The 21,743-nt window shown below is 32.8% G+C and overlaps 1 long non-coding RNA gene across 1 annotated transcript; it reads right to left on the bottom strand.

Annotated features, from left to right (window-relative positions):
* Positions 1 to 3,534: 3,534 nt before the first annotated feature.
* Positions 3,535 to 3,923, bottom strand: LOC148771794 (uncharacterized). Its single transcript, XR_016030529.1, has 2 exons — positions 3,771 to 3,923; positions 3,535 to 3,650 (listed from the first exon to the last, which is right to left on the bottom strand). It is a non-coding gene; the product is annotated as an uncharacterized LOC148771794 (long non-coding RNA).
* Between the last annotated feature and the right edge of the window lie 17,820 nt (positions 3,924 to 21,743).

Below are 21,743 nucleotides of genomic sequence, written 5' to 3'. Positions count from 1 at the left end.
CCGTGGTTTACGGTAATATTATTGTTGTTACAGTAATATTATGTGGATGGCAGTAATATTTCAACCACATCAATATTACTTATTTTGGTTTTTTTTATTGTGTTTGCCTTTATTGAACGGTCAACATATTAATATTGCTCTATTACACAATAATAGTAATTCTTGTTGTGTTAATATTACTGTGCTAGAGAGTAATATAGCAATCTTACTGTTTCAAACTGTAGTATAATTAATATTACTGTGTTAATCAGTAAAATACTTAATATGACTGTCAACCACGGCAATATTGATGTTTAAACGGGGCAAAGAGATGTTAAAGAAAATAAAATAAAATAAAAACAAAAAGTCAACGCCGTCGGAGACGGTCAGTGGCGACAAAAAGAAGAAAAAAATATTGAAAAAGTCAACGCGGAAACCAATGGAAAAAATAGGAGAGAAAAGAAAAAAAGAACAAGTCAACGGCGGCGACGGGCGAAATTGTACTCAAAATTGAGTTTTGGGTTAAAATTGAATAATTTGTGAAATTTGGGGTCAAATCGAGGTTATATTAAAGGATGAAACTGGAGCATATAAATATGTGAGGGGGTATTTTAGTTTTTTATACATCTCTTGACAATGTGTGGACTTGTATTGGTTCAGGTAAATCCATTTGATTTTATAGAAAAACATCTAAATATTTCATGCCTTTGTTGACCTGACCAGGACAAAAAAAGAAGTTATCCTATTTTTTAGGATAATTTTTAATTGAATGAAACTTAAATGGGGGTAGCTTGGATTGATGTAGATACAATTATTCGCCTATTGAAAGCAGAGGTTGAAACTTTCTATTTTTTTTGAAATTATTATTCGAATATAAATCAATTTTCAATCAAAATGAAGCTGCAATTTTCCTTTTGTAAAAGTATTTTTTTATCTGAACTCCTGTATGAATAAGTATGCCATGATGGACTTATTTGTAATGGACAATACTTTTAAGAGAACTAGTATTTCGCCTGTCCGATGCACGAAGATAATTTCTAGAATGAAAATATTTGATTAGAAAAAAATGCTCAAATTAAAAAAATCCAAACCGGATATGCAATACAATATAAAAGAAAAGTGAATAAAACAATGGAGTCGTTTGTTTTAACTAATGAATTAAACCAAACTAAGCAATAAAAAGAAAAGTATCGAATAATAAAAGTTGTATACACAAAAAGACAATACATTTTTTGATCTAACTTGTATAACCGTACGAGAATTCAAAATTTTCAATTGAAAACTCAAATAGCAAAATTGTGGACGATAAAAACTAATACTATAATGAATAATAAAAATAATACTAATATTGATATTGATACTGATACTTATACTGATACTGATACTGATATTGTTACTCATATTGATATTGTTACTCATACTGATACTGATACTGTTACTCCTACCGATACTGTTACTGATAGTGATACTGATACTGATACTAATATTGTTATTGATACTGATACCGATACTGATACCAATAGTGATACCGATACCGATACCGATACTAATATTAATACTAATACGAATACTAATACGAATACTAATACCAATACTAATACCAATACTAATACTAATACTAATACTAATACTAATACTAATACTAATACTAATACTAATACTAATACTAATACTAATACTAATACTAATACTAATACTAATACTAATGCTCATATTGATATTGATACTGATACTGGTACTGATACTAATACTAATACTAATACTAATACTAATACTAATACTAATACTAATACTAATACTAATACTAATACTAATACTAATACTAATTCTAATTCTAATACTAATACTAATTCTAATACTAATACTAATACTAATATTGATACTCATATGCTAATGTTAATTCTTATGTGCTAATTCTATAGTTGATACTTAAGGATGAGCATGGGTCGGGTCGGGTAACTATCAACCAATTAACCAACCGACCCGACAAACCGATTTTGTTGACAAGTGAAAACATTACGTTAATGCTAGTGCTATGTTAATGTTAGTGTTGATGCGGATCCTAATATTGATATGTTAATGCTAATGTTAATACTAATACACCAAATCTAAGCTACTGTTAATGACAATGACAATCCTAATCTTAATATACTAATGCTAATGTTAATCCTAGTCCAAATTCTAATAATCATAATCTTAACCCTAATCATTATCTTAATTCTAATGCTAATATTAATCGTAATCATAGTTATAATCTTAAATATAATCATAATCTTAATCTTAATCTTAATTTTAATCTTAATATTAGTACTAATCATAATCATATTTCTGATACTAATTATAATACTAATCATAATACTAATACTAGTGCTAGTATTGATCATAATCCTAATATACTAATGCTAATTCTAATTATGCTAATGTTAATCTTAATATTAATGTTAATTCTAATATGCTAATGCTAATATTAACTCTAATACTAATGCGAATGCTAATCATAATATAATCATAGTCCAATACTAATTATAATACAGATGGTAATGTTAGTGGTAATACTAATGTTATTGCTAAATGCTAGTGCTAATGTTAATGCTAATGCGAATATTAACACTAATATGCTAATGCTAATGGTAATACTGATACGCTAATGCTAATGTTAATACTAAGTTAATGTAAATCCTAATGTACTAATGATTGTCCTAATCGTGACATGCCAATGCTAATTCTAATCCAAATTCTAATCATAATCTTAATTCTAACGCTATTGTTAATTCTAATCTGAAACTCCATTATAATCCTAATACCAATATTAATGAAAGGGTAATAATATACGCAGGCCAAATTAAACATTCAGGCACTTTTTTACCATGATTTTTTACCTTTTTACCATAACTATTTACCTTTTGTACTATTCCTACCCAATCCTATAAAATATAAAACTCAACATTCAAAGTGAAAAAATTCATTCAACAATTTTTGCGATGGATCCAAACAACTTACACCTGAATGTAAGTTTTTCGTTTTTTCCCACAACCTTATCTGCTCGTGTGAATTTACGCAAGCACTTGGCAAGTGCTCGTGTAAATTCACACGAGGAGATGAATTTTTTTTATTCATGTGCTCGTGTGAATTTACGCGAGCACTTGGCAAGTGCTGGCGTAAATTCACACGAGCACATTAACAATTTTTTTTTTTAAATATTCTCTCGTGCGATTTTACACGAACAGGTGGCACCTGCTCGTTTAAAATCACACGAGCTATTTAATTTTTTTTTTTAAATTCTAAAAAAATTGTTTTTTTTTAACCCACTCGTGTGATTTCACACGAATAGAGAAGGTATGCTCGTGTGAAATCACACGAACAGAACGTCTCTGTTCGTGTGAAATCACACGAGCAACACAATTTTTTAATTTTTTTTTTTTGAGTTTTATTCTTTAGTTTTATAATTTGCTAACTACATTAATATAAAAACAGGAAGTATACATAGATGTGGATGAAGATATTGAAACATTCGAGCTACATGATTACAGTGAATTTTTCACAATTTCGACTGCATTTGATAGTAAAGATGCACTAGTCGAGTGGGCGATGAATATGGCCATCAGTCAAGGACATGAGATTAGGCGACAGTCTTACCACGAGGGCCGACAATATTTGACTTGTAAAAGAGCCTATAAGAGACGAGGAAAAAATGCAGAGGTCAAAACAAGCCGGAAGTCCGGTTCAATAAAGTGTAAATGCCCTTTTGCGCTATGGGGTAAAGAGGGTCGTGATGGATTATGGCGCCTTACCATCAAAGATGGCAATCACAATCATTTTCCTCATAAATATCCACAAGGACTACGTTCGCTAAGTCGCCTGAGTGAAGAGCAACGAGAAGTAACAAAGATACTGAAAAAGAGCCATGTGAAGCCGAAGGAAATTTTGCATCATCTGAGAGAGATGAATCCGGATACGGCTGCGGCCTTGAGAGATGTGTACAATGAATCACAGAGAATTAGACGAGTGGAAATGAAAGGAAAAACAGTTATACAACATCTGTGGCACGAACTAAGTGAGAGTGGATACAGCAAATGGCATCGAACAAATCCAGCTGGTGATGCAGTGCAAGACGTTATGTTTGCGCACCCTGATTCAATAAAGCTTTTGCAGTTATTTCCATACGTCATCCTGATGGATTGCACGTACAATACTAACAGGTAATAATTATTTAAATGTGAATTACATTTATTATATATATATATATATATATATATATATATATATATATATATATATAAGAGTTGACTAAATTTTAATTACCTTCATGTAGATATGAAAGGCCTCTTTTGGAGATCATTGGGGTTACTCCCGTGGGAAGGAACTTCACTATTGCCGTTGCTTTTATGTCACGTGAAGATGAGGACACTTATGCATCGACATTGCGATGTTTGCGAGATATATTACCAATCGGGATAGAACCTGAAGTGATACTGACAGATCGTGAGTTGGACCTACTGAAAGCATTGCCAAACGTGTTTCCACATTCGCATCACATGTTATGTTTATATCACATAAACAGAAACGTTGAGGCAAACGCGTCAAAATTCTTGGGTAACACCAAGTTGGGTGTACTGTTCCGGAGGTTGGTGTGGGCAAAGTTAGTCGAATCTGAGACTAAGGGAATACGAATGCAACTATAGAGAGATAGTTAGTTTGTACGGGCAATATCCGAAGTTGATAACTTACATCAATGACACGTGGTTGATTTATAAGGAGAGACTTGTTAAGTGTTGGACCAACAACATCGTTCATTTCGGTAACACGACAACTAACAGGTATATAAATTGATTTTACTATAAACTCGTTACATACAATCTTTTATACACATGTTACATTTATTCATTATTTGAGTGTTTTCTCGAAACAGGGTAGAGAGTGCACATCGTGCATCGAAGCGTTGGATCCAAACATCGACTGGAGCTATGGATACAGTTCAAAATGCACTAGATGCGCAAGTTGACGTTCAAATTAATGAATTGAAGGTGAAAAACGAGAGCAGTAGAACAGTCAGGATGAACAGTACTTCACTACCGTGCTTCGGTGCTTTGGTATGTAACGTATCACACAAAGCACTGGACCTGTTGGATAAAGAGTACGAAAAGTTGGAAGAGAATCCGGATAGATGCAACTGTTACCTAAGCCGAACCCACGGACTCCCGTGTGCGTGTATGATTGCAGTTAAAATTGCTGAGGGAGATACTTTTTATCCGCAACAGTTACATCCATTCTGGAGAACGTTGGTTGTCGACCCGAAGTCGGATCCATGGGAGGACGAGGAGGAACCGTTTGATCGCACAGTTGCAATTAAGAAAGTTCTTCTCGATGAGTTCGAGAAGTTATCAAACAAAGATTACATGTCCCTAAAAAATGCGGCCGACTATTTACAGGACCTAAATAATCCTTCTTCAACGCATTTACAAGAGCCGTCATTTGTGAAGGCCAAGGGACGACCTAAGAATAACTCGACGAAGAGGAACTTGTCCGGATATGAGCACATGATGAATCGGAAATCCGAAGTTAAATCTTCTTCGGGCTCTAAGGGTCGCAAAACCCCGACCGAAGGGACGCCACAGTCAAAACATAAAGCTGGTACGCCAGAGTCAAAGGTTAAAGGTCGTCCTCGCGGACGTACTAAATCGACGAAAGAATCAGTTGTTACTGCCGGGGACCGGGTCAATTTCTTTTCCTTCTTTTCTCCGTTTCTCGCACAGTCCGTAGCCTCATATGTTAATGTGAGGGCCAATGGAAATTGTGGCTACCGGTTGTTTACGGCAGTCAAGAGAGATGGCCACAAGTCAGAACTGACTTGGTTGAGGAGTTTATGGAGCGTTACAATCTATATGCTACTATTTACGGTGGGGATGAGGGGGGTCGCAATACAGTCGCTGATTATATCTTGACATGCAGTCATGAGAGCAGACCGGCGCCACGGACGAAATGGATGTCAACAGATATGGGGTTGGCGATCGCTACAAGATACAACGCAATGGTATTAATATTCACTGACCAGGGTAGCATCACTTATCTACCACTAGTTGGGAACCTCGCGTTATCACGTATTATTCCTATATCGCTACATAACGATCATTTTATGATCATACGAGTACCGGTTTCATGCCCTCTTCCTCGTCTCCATCCTCAGTGGAGGTATTTTGCAGCTCCCAATGTACTGCCTCTACGTGATTTTTACGCGGATCGACTTGCTTTTTGGACGACGTTGACTTCTAGGCATAGGTAGTACTGTATTATTGTAATTTTGTTGAACAATTACTTGATTTTGTAAATTAATAATTGTTGAACTATTAGTTGAGTTTGTAAAACTAATTATTATTAGTCAAATTTTATTATTAGTTGAGTTTGTAAAACTAATTATAATTAGTTTGCAAAACTATTTATTATTGTTGAACTATTAGTTGAGTTTGTAAAACTAATTATTATTAGTCAAATTTCACATGGGAAAATCGAAAAAAAAAAATAAAAAAAAAATAAAAAATTAATCTGTTCGTGTGATTTCACACGAACAGAGGCGTTTTGCACGTGTGAAATCACAAGTGCAAACCTTCTCTGTTCGTGTGAAATCACACGAACATGTTTAAAAAAATAAAAAAAAAATAAAAAAAAAATATTAAAAACAAAAATTAAAAAAAAATTAAAAAAAGAAAAAATGACGTGGAAAAAGTACTCGTGTGTTAACACATGAACAGAGACGTTATACTCGTGTGTTTTCACACGAGCAGAACATCTCTATTCGTGTGGAAACGCACGAGCAACACAATATTTTTTTTTTTTTTTTTTTTTAATCTTTTTTTGATTGTTTTTTTTTATTCTTTTATTCGTTAATAATACAAATTAAAATATAATTTCCTTCGATACAACATTATTATAATCCGTACAAATAACTAAATAAGTAAGTCTGATAACAACGTAATTAAAATACGGGCAAATAAGAAAAATCCGCAAATCCAAAATGAAACATCTGTACAAATAACTAAATCCGAAAACAAACAACAAATCACAACACACGAATACCAATAGTCAGGTGCAAATAAAAATCATACACTAGCAAAAAATCCGAAACTAATACACAAGTCCATGCAAATAGGTAACATATCCTACTGTGTACTCCTCGACCCCCGACCCCGAGTCCTCGGACCTCCCGCGCGACCCCTCCTAGATAAGAGACGCAAATAGTGGGCATGTGGCGTCAACAAGTCCCTCAACTGCGGTTGAATGCTCAGGAATGCCTATGTTGCGTCGTCACCAGTCAAACCGAACGCGATCGGAACTAGGAGCCGAGCTATGTCATTGGCGAACGGCTGGTCTGGCGGGGCGGCAACAACAACCCGTTCTGTAGGCGGAACTCTATCAGGGTTGCTAATGAACCGGTGCGTCCGCTCGATGTACCACTTCATGTACTCCTCGGCAACTGTTTCCGGCGGCCAGGCTTCACGGTATTGCGACAGGTCAATGAAGTTGGCGTACTCGTTCTGCCACAAGCCGCCAGGAGCGTGGAAAGTGACTTTGTATCCCGCGCCAAACAAACCGCGGTTATGTGGCAAGTTCGATACAATTATCGGGAAAGGGATAGTCTAGACTCTTCCAAACTGCCGCAATGCTCGGTCGGGCATGTACGGCTCCACTATATCCATGAACTGTATCGTGCCGTAATACATGCTCCGAGGATGCAAGTAATGTGCACCGGTACCATACGGGGTCCAACAAACCTAAGCATATTTTAAACTAATTAGAAAAATCCGTAACTCTACTATAGACATAATTAGAAAAATTATTACTCACATCTCTTTCGGTCATGGCGTCGAGTTTTTTCTGGTATTCCTGCAGCGTGGTTTTATTGCCTCCACCATGGGCCCACCTTCTGGATCGAGGCTCAAACTCGGCATATGAACGGGAAAGAGGTGGTCGAAAGCAGGGGAAATACTCAAAGATCCAGCACTGCAAACAAAAACCAATGAAACGTTGTTGATATTACCTACATAGAAGTTTAAATAAATAAATAATTACTAATAAAGGTACACGTACCAGAAGGAGAATAACACATCCACAGAGACTGTTCATCCCAGCGCGGGTGGCAATACCCAATTGGCGGTACATGTTTGCTAAGCATGCCGAAGCCCACGAATACTTGCCGACATTATCAAGATCGTTGGTAAAATGGATCCACCACGGCTTCATGTTACACGCTGTTTTGTCTACAAACAAAACAGACCCAAGCAGAAACATCAAGTAGCCCTTCATCTTCTTCTCGTCTGTGGTGGAGGGAAGGGTCAACTGATCTCTCACCTGAACCAAACCAACTCCCTTGTTTCGAAACATCTCATTGGTGTCCATCAGACCGACACCCAATACAGATGGAAGACTCTGTGAGCACTCTTCTACTGGGCGAATTTCAGACACTGGCGGTCCGTCCAGCCGCAACGCCAGGATGAAAGCGACATCGTGGAGCGTGATCGTCATCTCGCCCCATGGCATGTGGAAACTGTTCGTCTCCGGCTGCCACCTCTCCACGAAAGCTAGCATGAGGTTCTTGTTCATGCTCTTCAGAAAACAGTCTCGTAAGTGGTAAAGACCTGTTGCCTCCAGCCTCGCAATCAACGTGTTATCCTGTGGGCGGCGGTAGTCCTCGAGTGCTTTGGTCCTCGACTCGCACCGTGTAGTTTCACGGCGCTCTTGAAAAATATTGCATGTATTGTTAGCTAAAAAAAATGAATAATATAAGAATTATGTAAAGCACGTGTTGACGGAAAACATACATATCCTTCCCAAATGTACATCGCTATATGCGACTTGAACCATCGCATAAACTCGTAATTTTGTGGCCCTCCCTCGCACGGACCCTCCAAGTACGCCGGACGAGGCAGCTGCGGAAAGGGTAAGGCACGACCACCTCTACGATCCTGATATACATCTGGTGGCTCATCATCTTCCTCCATCTCCTCGTCAGTATCCACATTATCGGGATTGTTGTTGTGGTCGTTATCGTCGTCGGCATGTGGCAATGTACTACGAGCTAGCTGGAGGTCGCGTGTAGGTCCACAGGGTCCGGCTCCAGCTGCAACAGCTTCTCGTCTCAGTCTCTCTTCTTCCCGCTGTAACGCTGCTTCTTGAGCTAACTGCTTTCTTCTACGGGCGGAAGCAAGGACATCTCGGTCTCCAATGCGATCCGGATCTTCCGGATTGTTCCCCTTCCCGCTCAAGGCTTTCATTAAGCTCTTGCCTTTACCGGCAACTTGACTCATAAGACTTTTCCCCCGGCCTCCTGCCATCTACAATTGAAAATAAGCACTTTATTAATATTTCATATAATAAAAAAAAAAGCATTTAAATAATGAAATGAAAAAACTAAAAAAAAAATTAAATTGTTGTGCTCGTGCAAAAACATGCGAGCATTTCAACAGTGCTCGTGTGAAATCAGACGAGCACTGTTGAAATGCTCGCATGTTTTTGCACGAGCATCTTATAATTCAACAAATAAATTTATAAAAAAAAAAAATTAAAAATGCTCGTGTGGATTTACACGAGCGCAGTGGATGCGCTCGTGTAAATTCACACGAGCAAGCCAAAGTCCGATTTTTTTCGTTTTTTTTTTCGGATTCGTAATCTACATAACAAGAGGATCGTAAAAACGTAAAAATTACCTCCGATCTGTTGACGATTTGCACGGGCTTTGCGAAAGAAAATCGAAAGGTTGAGATAGTTTTTGAGTTTTTTCACTTTTTGTTTTTTGAAGAATGGTAAAAAATGTGCCTGACTGTTTAATATGTGCCTGCACAAATCATTTCAGTTAATGAAATTATAATCCTAATCTTATTCCTAATACTAATACTATTACTAATGCTATCATAATCTAATATGCTATGTTAACTCTAATTCTAATATGTTAATGGTACTGCGAATACTAATTAATGTTAAGCACCTCCTGGAAATTGAGAGTAACCTGCAAATATTTATACTAATAAGTTGCATTGGAAGTATTAATACTTATTTTTTGATGCATAAGAAAGTAAATAACTAGTTATTAAGAAAAAAAAACATTTAATATAATATTCCTAAACTCTAATTGAATAAATTATCTAATACATAACACAAGAATTAAAATAAAAACAAATCTTAACAAACCGTGCATATATGTGTAAACTTTATTTCCATTATCTAACAAAGTATTGTATGTGAAAATCGATTTTGCTGCTATTAAGTATGAACAATGTTTACATTCGAACTATAAATAAAATAAATATAATATAAAAAGAGGATTTATGTCCTCTTTGAATGATATGTGGCAGATGCTTATGTCATACCTTTAAATAGCTTAGTTGGAGTTCAATTGATGATGTGTATTTCTCAATTGATTATTTAGCCTTTTAATTTCGGTATGTGTTTAATTTATTTCCTATTTAGCATTTGCACACTCATATAAACATTACTACATATATTTTAAATACCATTTATTATAATTATGTTCATCTATGGAAACGTATCAATTTATAATGAACGAAAGTTGGTCATACCAATTTATAATGATTAACAATAAGGATTAAAAAAAGCTTCTAATATTTTACGAAAAATATTTTTTTGCGGTGATTAAAATAAATACAAACACTATCATAAAAATGTAAACAAAGTACTCTTGTACATTCTCTAATTTAAAGAGAATAATAATTTCAAAGGAGAATGATTCAAAAAATCTATTTGTATTTTACTAAAAATATTTTTTGTTGCGATTAAAATAAATATAAACATTACCATAATAATGTAAACGACATACATCGTACATATTATTTAGATTAATTACTATATATTTCACTTATTATATTTCTTCTTCCAAATATTTCTACCTAATATTTATAATAAAAGATCCATCAATCAAATAAGTAATAAAAAAATATTTTATTTTATTTTGTCAGAAAATATAGTTTTTCCAATTATCCGGTTTGATTTTTATTTTTTCCCACTTGGTTTCGCTCAAAATTAGGTTGAATGTTAAAGAAAATAACAATTTAATTTATCATTTTGCACCTTAAAAATAAAAATAACAAATAAAAAATTAAATTGTCTTTATTATTCAATTCATGGTGCATTGTGATGTATTTATTGTGTTTTAAGGGTGCAAAGTGCTATTATTATTTTCAAGGATGCAAAGTGCAAAAATGCTTCATTTTAAGTGTGCAAGGTCGAATCAAGCCATTTTAAGACTAAAGAAGTAACCAACATGAATTTAATGGAATAAAATACAAACAAACCCCAAACAAATCATGTACACTAAAAAACAAAAAATAACAAATTCTTGGAAATTTTCAAGTGTAGAATCAAATTACACAAACTCCGCACAAGATAATCATTCGTAAACAATTCAAATAAAAATGGGCTCTTTGATATAACCCCCTCAATATTTCTTTTAATAGAGAGAGGCCCAAATTATTTTGCACCATTTGAGAAAAACCCACTCCTAATTTCAACCACCCATTTTTACAATTATATCCTTTTTTTTTTCCCACTTCATCAGCACTATCTGCTCCATGACCCAAGTCTTTTTTTTTTTTAAATTATTATTTTATTATTATTATTATAATTTTCTTTTAAAAAACAATTTTTTTTTTTATTTTTTTCTTCGTTTTAAAAAATAAATTCTATGAGGTATATTAATCGACTATGAAGCATATTAAATCGACTATGATGAACTATAGTTGATTAAGGAATCGACTACTAAAAATAACAAATCACAACTATAAAGATGCAAATTCAAGTTTATTTTATAAAAACAAACAATATAATTGATTTACACAATTGGAATCAATAACAAAAAATCCAAAAAAAATAAAAATATTGGAGTCATTGAAGAATTTTTATCGACTATGATGTGAAGCATAGTCGATTAAGAATCTGCTACTAAAAATAACAAATCAAAACCGCAAAAAAATGCAAAATCAACTATATTTTATAAAAAACAAAAAATATAAAATATTATAATTGATTTATACAATTGGAATCAATAAACAAAAAATCCAAAAAAAATTCAAAAATTGGAGTCGATCAACTTCAATCGATTATTGAACATGTACGTAGTCGATTAAGGTTCCAGCCTGCGCGAATTCTCTATATGCGCCGTCCTCTGCCCGATCCACCACAAAATCCTAGTTCTGCTTCCCCATCGTCACCACGCCGCCGCCACACCAAACCATCAACGCTTAGCCAGTGTCGGCAACGCCCTATGTGATCGCCTATCTCCACCGACTTATACGAAATATTCCAAGCAAAGACAGAAACAAACAAGTTCCTTATAAAAGGAGAGCAATACTTTGAATCAAAATTAATTCCGCAACGTTTTGCTGTTAACGCAAAAGCGGCGGCCAAGATCCAAGTCCGATGATTTGCCGCCTGCTGATGCAAACGCGGACCCTCAGCCACCGCCACCGTATATATCAATAATATTCTTGTGAACAAACACACAGACACACACATATACACACATGTTAGTGTGTGGCCTCTTATCCAACCTCTTCTTGGCTTCTCTGTTCATTTTCCCAATTCCATTAAAAAAAAAACAAAAAAAAAAATAAAAAAAAAATCAAACATACACACAGATATCGCGCGCGGGCGCGCGCGCGCACACACACACACACATATTTATATATATATATATATATATATATATATATATATATATATATATATATATATATATATATATATATATATATAGGGGCGGACCCAGGGGAGTTTTCTTGGGGGGGCTGAAATATAGGGGCAAGTTAAGAAATAATTTTTTTTTTGTTTTTAGGACTAAAGTGTACAAAATGAAAAGTTTGGGGGGCAAAAGTGCATAAACTAATACATAAATACCAAAAAAAAAAAAAAAAAAAAACAGCTTAAAAATAAAATCTTGGGGGGGCGGGGGCCACCCTAGCCACAAGGGTGGGTACGCCCCTATATATATATATATATATATATATATATATATATATATATATATATATATATATATATATATATATATATATATATATATATATATATATATATATATATATATATATATATATATATATATATATATATATATATATATATAAAGTGTATTGTATAATTAATATACCGTGAAAGAATTAGAATGAAAGTAATCAGTGGTTGTGTATTGTGTAAGAGCGTCAGGATGAATATGTGGAAGATAGGTTAGAGCCGCCGCTCTAAGGATAGTTTGAGAATTATTAAAATAACATTTGGGTAGGATATAGTTAAGAAGGTTTTCTCTAATTATTTTTTGGAGGGGGTGTTTCCTTAACATATTTTTCTAGATGAGGGGGTTATTGCTAATTTTCCCAATAAAAAAAAACACAAATTAATATAGTAACATACTAACATGAGTATTTCTTCGAGCACAAAGTGAACACTACAAATAGCCATAAATAAGATACAATTCTCCTTTATGACTTCTTTGACCCCACACGCGGTGATAAATATTGGGTGGGTCTTCTGCAGTCACGTATCCTTTTTTTATTTTATAATATATTCCGCCAATTGAGTTAACCTGTAGGCATTTTAAAAAAATACGCAAAAGAACACGTGGCAGCAGATGACTCACTCAGTGTTCATCACCGCGTGTAGGGTCGAAGGCTCCCCTTTACAAAACCAACAAAGAAGAACAATACTATAAATCATACCAATGACTGACAATCAAAATTTAATGTGGGATATCATAATCTTTTTGAAAATAATTAGAAAATCAAAAAGAAATCCTTACTCATTTGTGTATAAAAGTAACAAAAGTAATTTAATTACTGAAAGATGTAATTAATAAAAAAAATATAATTAAAACATATAAAACAATTATCAATATTGAAACATATAAATAGCAAAGCACGAAAAAGAAATAGAATAAAATATACGAAGAAAATTGAACTTAATGAATCCTTGATCTTTACACAATTTTATTGATACAAACAACGATATTCAACTGAAAAAAAATAACAATAAGAAATGAACGGTAATAAAATACAAAAATGACAAAAAAAAGGAATTAGAAAAAAAAGAATTCGAACAATACATAGTTCACTATAGTTGGAGTGAAAAGTAGTGGTGAAATGCAATGTTTTGAAAACCGGACCGGACATAGAACCGGGCAACCTACTGGGTCACGGTTGGACCGGTTCAACCGGGGTCCGACCGGATTTTTATATATTTTTTTTAATTTTTTAATATATAAATTCTAAAATGATTATTATACAAATGTTTATTCAATAATTATATTATTCATTAAATGTCAACCAAAAACTATAATTTTATTAATTATTCACAATAAAATTGAAATGTAAAGAGAATAGAAATAAATTTTGAAACATTAATAGTATAATTGAGACATTACATATGTCAATAAAAATTTAATGAATATAATTATATAAATTTTTGAAGTATTATAAGAGAAAACATAAAATCTCTATCATTAAATTTTACTAATTCTATTTTATTTATATACATTTAGATAGTAATTTTACATGTATTCAGTATTAATACATAGTAATAAAACAAAAGTAAAAAACAAAAATTACTATTTAAATTACTCCCCCAAACCCTAATATATATTTGTATAGAACCCCATTATCTACTTAGCCCCACCGCCTCCCTCTCTCTCCTTCCTCGTTTTACTCTCTATGTTCTCCACTTCCATTTTTTTCTTCTCTTTTTTGCCTTCCCCAACTCTCCTCACCAGTATTATCTATATTCATGTGGTTTTAATATCCTACTGAAACCATCTCTAACAAATCAAAATTCCAAGAGAAGTGTAAAGATTTTCAAGTTTGTGTTTCTAGGTAGGTTTTTTTTTTCTCTCCCTTTGCAAAAATCCGGTTTTTACCGGTTTTTGCCGGTTCAACCGTGGTTGAACCGGTTCATTAGCAACTGACCCGGTTTTTTTGCATTTGCGGGTTTTGAGGTCGACTCGGACCGGACCAGTCACCGGTTCGCGGTTGAACCGGTCGGACCGGCCGGTCCGGTCCGGTTTTGAGAACATTGGTGAAATGAGATGAATATAATGGGTTTATATATTATTTTTCAAAGATGAACTTACGGAAAATATCATTTATATATAAGAATAATACCAATTGCATTAAAGTTAATCATTAATTAGTATCAACATAATATATATATATATTTATATATATATATATATATATATATATATATATATATAGAGAGAGAGAGAGAGAGATCCCGAAATAATAAAAAATAGGGGTCTTTACAAATAAGCCCATCAATGGGTACTTATCAATAAAGAGATCCAGACAAAAAACTCATTTACCAATAAGTCCACACATGGTCCATATTTTTGTAAAGGACTAAAATAACCCCTCATACTTTAATATGCTTCAATTTCATCTTTAACTTTATTTAACCTCAATTTGACCCCAAATTTAACAAATTATTCAATTTTGACCCAAAACTTTTTTTTTCAAATTTTTTTTTCAAAATTTTAATTTTCCCGCCGGATTCCGGCGTTGACTTTTCAATTTTTTTTTTCTTTTTGTAGACTTTTTCAAAAAAAAAATTTTGTCTTTCTTTCTTCCTGTAACTTTTTTTTTCGTTTAAACAACTATATTGCTGTGATTGACAGTAATATTAACTGTCTTACTGTTAAACACAGTAAAATTAACTAAACTACAGTTTAACACAGTAATATTGCTATATTAATCTCTAGCACAATAATATTAACACAACAAAACTCATTATTATTGTGTAATAGAGTAATATTACTATGTTGACCGTTCAAAAAAATAATAATATTGATGTTGTTCACAGTAATATTATTGTGTTTACAGTTATTTTACTGTCAACGACAGTAATATAATTACATTAACTTGTCAACAAATCAAACAAAATAAAAAAAAAAACAACAAAAAATAAACAATAATAATATTAAATTAATTAACTGGCAACGGCAGCACAATTACATAAATGTATTGTCAACGGCAGTACAACTACATTAATTAACTATCAATGACAGTATAATTACGTTAATTTACTGTCACTGAGAACACAATTACGGTCAACGTTTAGCGACGGACGTAGAAAAAAAAAAACAAACCAAAAAAAAAAAAAAAAAACCTTAAAAAAACACTAAAAAAAGTCAACGCCGGAGACCGCCGGAAACCGACGAAAAAATGCGGAAGAAAAGAAAAGAAAAAAGATAAAAAAAAAAAAAGTCAACGCCGGAAACCAGCGAAAAAATCCGAAATAAATTTTTTTTTTTTGAAAAGTCAACGCCGGAATCCGACGGCAAAAATTTTTTTAAAAAAAAAATTTCGGGTCAAAATTGAATAATTTGTGAAATTTGGGGTCAAATTGAGATTAAATTAAGTTAAGGATGAAATTGTAGCATATTAAATTATGCTAAAAAAAAAAGTCAAAATTGAATTTTTGTGGTCAAAATTGGATTTTTGTGGACAAAATTGATAAATTGGGGTTACAATTAATTAAGAATTGGGTATAAATGGTTGAAGGTAATATTGGGATATATATGAATGTTTCCTTTATTTATAATAAATATTAAAAGGATGGGCTTATTAGTGAAAGAGATATAGCCCCTAAACTTATAATAATAAACATGCTTGGTTGGCGACTTATGCACAAAAACCCCTAAAAAATATTGGAAGAAAACAAACAATTACAAAATCGCAACAATAACCAAAAAATTGAAGCTCTCAAATTATTTTCAAAATGTTAATTTCGGAAGTTTGAAATGTGATTGGCAACTTTCGATTGTTGATTTGTATATATATGGAAATTGATAATATATTTTTTATATAGTAATTAAAATAAAGAGATAATATGTTTGACACCCCTTAAGTCAAACTTAATTTGATATGAATGACAACCTCAAATGGAATATTTTAACTAAATCCTTAATTATAAATAAAATTTGTACCACATCCTTTGATTTTTATTTAACCCTAAAATACCTTTAATATAATTAGTAAAAAAATAGGGTTTTCTTCTTATCTTCTTTTCCCTCTCCTTTTTCTTTGCGCCGCCCCAACCCACCCACCCCACGCCTTCTCTCTCTCTTTGAATTCACCGTAACCCATTTCATTCTCTCTCTCTCTCACTCTCTCACTCTCTCTCTCTCTCTCTAATGCCGCCCCAAGCCCTCTCCCATTTTCTCTATTTTTGTCTTTTTTTTACAGATCTGAGTGTAAATGGCGGTCGAGCATACGGTGGGTTGATTATAAAGTCGAATATGGTGAGTGGCAACGACTTATATGCTGTTTTGAGACGGATCTTTGCTTGGTTATAGAAACAGTTGTGACGGGTGGTGGACCTGGCCGCGGTGGCTATTGTGATGGTGGGTATGAAACCGCCTATCATGGATGGGCGGGTATGGCGGCGGCTATGGAGTCGACCGGTATAGAGGCGGTTAGAGTGGTTGTGGTTGTGGTCGCGGATATGGTGGAGGGTGGGTATGGGATATGTAGGACGATGGCTATGGCTAGCGGGCTATGATTGCAGATATAGGATTTTGTTTTCTTACTAGCGTTTATGACTACGGGTGTCTACGGGTATCTACGAATTACTATGAGTGTCTACGATGGGTAGCGACTAGGGTTCAAAATGTGAGCTAGGATCTTAAGAGTATGTGACTACGAATTTCTATGATTCCTATAGACGACTACGACCGAATTTTTTTTTTAAATTCATATTTTCCAATATTAATAAACTATAGTATACCATAGTAGATCATAGTATGTTAAACTCTGCTATACTATTTAACAAAAACGTAAAAAAAAAATCGTAATTTTCAATAAAATGTTAAAAATAAGGAAAAATATTAAGTTGTTTAAAATAATTTAGAAAATGCTAGAGTGAAAAACAAAAAAAAATAAAGATAACAAAGTCCGTAAAAAATAAAATAAAATATGTTAGATAAAAAAAATAAGATATAAAATGCATAATAAAAAAATGATAAATGCAGTTTGTATTTTAATTAATGCAAATTTTGAATTTATGAATAGAAGGGTATTTTTGGAATGAATTTAATAAACGATGTGAAACAAAAGTTTAGTTTTACTTGTCATTTAGTTCTAATTAGTTTTGTCACCAAGGACCCATATCTTAAGACCCCTAAAATAAATGACGTGGATATAATTGCACTAAGTGTAATATATTTAATGATGACATGTTTTTTATGATTTATTTCAACCAATCAAGTTGACACATGGAATGAAATTGGGGACATGTCACCTAATAAAATTGACAAACGTCAAACAATTGAGGGTGAAATTCATCTTTTATATATTTTTATTATATAAAATATTTTACTCACCCAAGAAAATATTTTACTCCATATATAAGTATACCAAGGGGCCTCGTTAAACATTTTATGAGCCTGTGAATACCTCTAGAATTGAAGAATAAAAATTGGGAGAAAATGAGTTTCCTAACAATCCTACTAAAATTACAAGTTTAAAAAAGAAATGTAAAAAATTACAAAACTGGAAAGAAATCCTACAAATCCTAGTTTGTCTACTTCACTGGTTAGTTCACATGAAAGCCATAACACTTCACATGTATTTCTCCATCATGTTACCACAAAACATGTTGAACACTGTTCCTTCCATTTTTGCATTCTAATATATATTCTCACAAAAAAAGTATTGCCCATAAACTAGATACCATGTTACAAACTTGAGAGCCCAGAAGACATTGCATCGAAGCACTCATATTTGAAATACCCAGTCGATAGTCTCCGATACTTTTTGTTTTGTTGATTCCTGTGAAGTTAAAACTTTTAGATATAAAATGTTTTAGCTCATATCTATTAAGCTTCTCACAACTAAATTTACGGATGTGATACAATAAGAACGGCTCAAGAAGTTAGAGTGAATTGCATTTTCTACTATAGGAAGAATAGAAGAGGAGAAATAGAGAAATAATAATACGTAATATAATAGAAACCCCATTGTGTTATGCGTTGATTTACATGGAATATATATAGAGAAATAATACGAGGTAATAGAGTTTCACTAGGTAACTAGATCTTAACTAATCTAGGTAACTGAATCATAATAGAATCCTAATATTACAAGAGTTCGTATAATATAATATACTCCTCTAATACGCCCCCGCAGTCGAAACGTGACGAACGTGAAGACTGGACAATCCCTTGCTAGCACGCTCCCGCAGTCGGAACGAATAAATTCCAAACGTGGAGATTGGACAAGAGCCGCGAAACACAACGCTAGAGAAATCCTCTGAGAAAATATTTGCCCAAATGATAGAAAAAAAGAAAATAACATGGAGAGAAGAATAAATTGCTTTTTTTAATCGAGAGAGAAGATATGAGAGGGGGAAGAATAAAAATTAAAAGAATGATACAGATAAAAGAGAGAGAAAAGAAATTAACCGACTAAGAATAAGATGTCGGAAAGAAAAAAAAATATAATAAGTTACCACCACCGGTGGAGGGAGGAAATTGGGGTGATGCTCATGGAAAAGATAGAAAAAGAAAGATAGAGAGAAGAGTACCACCACCGGGGGAGGGAGAAAATTGGGTGGAGTTCATGGAAAAGATAGACAAATAAAGATAGGCTGCGGCTATATGTAATACTCATTCCACTTGTGCAAGACCAAATTAAAGAAATATTCCAAAAGATTCTATTTTATTAAGATGAAATGACAAATGTATTATGTACCCATAAATTAAATTGGGTTTTTATTTTCTCATGCAAGACCAAATACAAATAATGAGGGAAAAAAAACAAAAAAAGAAAACATAGAAGCGTGAATTAAAAAAACAAACAACCCCCCTTCCTGAAACCCTACCTATGCCCACCTTCTCCATCGCCCAAGCTTCACCGCCGATCGCCGCCCCCGCTAGCCCCGCCGCTCAGAATCATGGGTGAGCTAAATCTGCCCAAAAAAAGAGGAAAAAAAAAATAAGTTTGAAACTGGTAAAAATCGACACCAAGGTGTCGAAAAACTATGCTACAAATCGACACTTAATCGTCGAATTTTATAGGTAAAAATCGACATTGCCAAATGTCGAATTTTATACCTCAAAATCGACATCCAAATATCGATTTTTACCTATAAAATTCAACCTGGTACATGTCGAATTTGTTTGCGCGGGATTTGTTTTGGAAAAACGATATTCTAGCTAAAAAAACACATAAATGCATACCTTCTTGGGTTCTTCCACCGTAGAATCTTCTATTTTGATGTCTTCTGACTACATACTTGCCATCTTTATAAGATTTGTTGAGTTATGATTATTTTGAATGTTTAGGTTTTGTGGGTAGGTCTTGTGGGTTTTGGAAGATGGAGAAGATGAGAGTTGGTCTTGTGGTTTTGTGGTCTTGTGATAGGGTTCTTTGTGTTTTTGAATTTTTGGTCTTGCACATTTGGAATTTTCTATTTTTTTAATAAGTAAGGGTCTTATAGTATTTATACATTCAAAATTTTAATTTGGTCTTGCACAAGTGGAATTAGTCTTGCATATAGCCGTAGCCATAAAGATATTAGAGTACCACCACCGGGGGAGGGAGAAAATTGGGTGGTCATCGCCATGGAGAAGAAAGGCGGCTAGGTTTTCACCGCCATGGAGACGAAAGGCGGATAGGTTAAAAAACCTGGTGCTCTGATACCATATAGGAAGAATAGAATAGGAGAAAGAGAGAAATAATAATACGTAATATAATAGAAACCCCCATTATGTTATGGGTTGATTTACATGGAATATATATAGAGAAATAATACGAGGTAATAGAATTCCACTAGCTAACTAGATCCTAACTAATCTAGGTAACTGGATCATAATAGAATTCTAATATTACAAGAGTTCGTATAATATAATATACTCCTCTAATATCTACCCCTGTGAAATTCGCAATTGCGCGAAGCCCCCTATCATAAAAAAACATTGTAAAACACTTGAAATATAATTTTAAAGAGAAAACGTTATTTGAAATTTAATAGATAAAAATAATTACGATAATACAAAAATACAATTTTTAACATATTTTGTAGTATTCTAACAAGTCATTAACATTAAAATTATATTAGTAAAAGTAATTAATATACATTATCATTTATAAACTTATTATATTTTTATGTTTTTTATTTACACAATTGACTATAGATAAATCATGTTATCACTTATACTAATAAAATTCAGAAATAACAATAGTAAATAAAATCTAAGAATTCATCTAATCTCAATACTTATAATCAATCTTAGTCATGCACAACTTTTTGTTCTTATTCCTAGACATATTGATATTATTTTATTATTTTAAATATTCCTTTTTTAACATGATATCTACAATATGAAGAGTTCACCAATTTAAAAATCAAAAGTATATTAAGTTTCTTATTACGTCACTGAAAAAAAAAACACTTTATTATGAGTTTTATATTGAAATAAATTTTAATTAAAATTTTAAGAAAATAAACTTCCACTTATGGATGAAATTATAATACATGAAAAGATAATCATATTACTAATATAGCATAATATAAATATTATTACTGATTTATTTTAAAATAAATTTACTTCAAGTATCATAAAACAAAGGGATTTATTTTAAAATATTTTTTTACATATATATGCTTAAAATATATCATTGGTAGCTCTACAGATTTAGTTTTATACAAATAAATTACATCCAAAATTTTAATATATAGAAATAATTACAATAAGAAGAAAATAAACTCTCATC

Source organism: Erythranthe guttata, chromosome 3 (assembly GCF_056151865.1).
Source record: "Erythranthe guttata isolate IM_541 chromosome 3, IM_541, whole genome shotgun sequence".
Lineage (NCBI taxonomy): Eukaryota > Viridiplantae > Streptophyta > Magnoliopsida > Lamiales > Phrymaceae > Erythranthe > Erythranthe guttata.
Note: the sequence above shows the minus strand (reverse complement) of the source record. Positions and strands in the feature narration are given on the sequence as shown.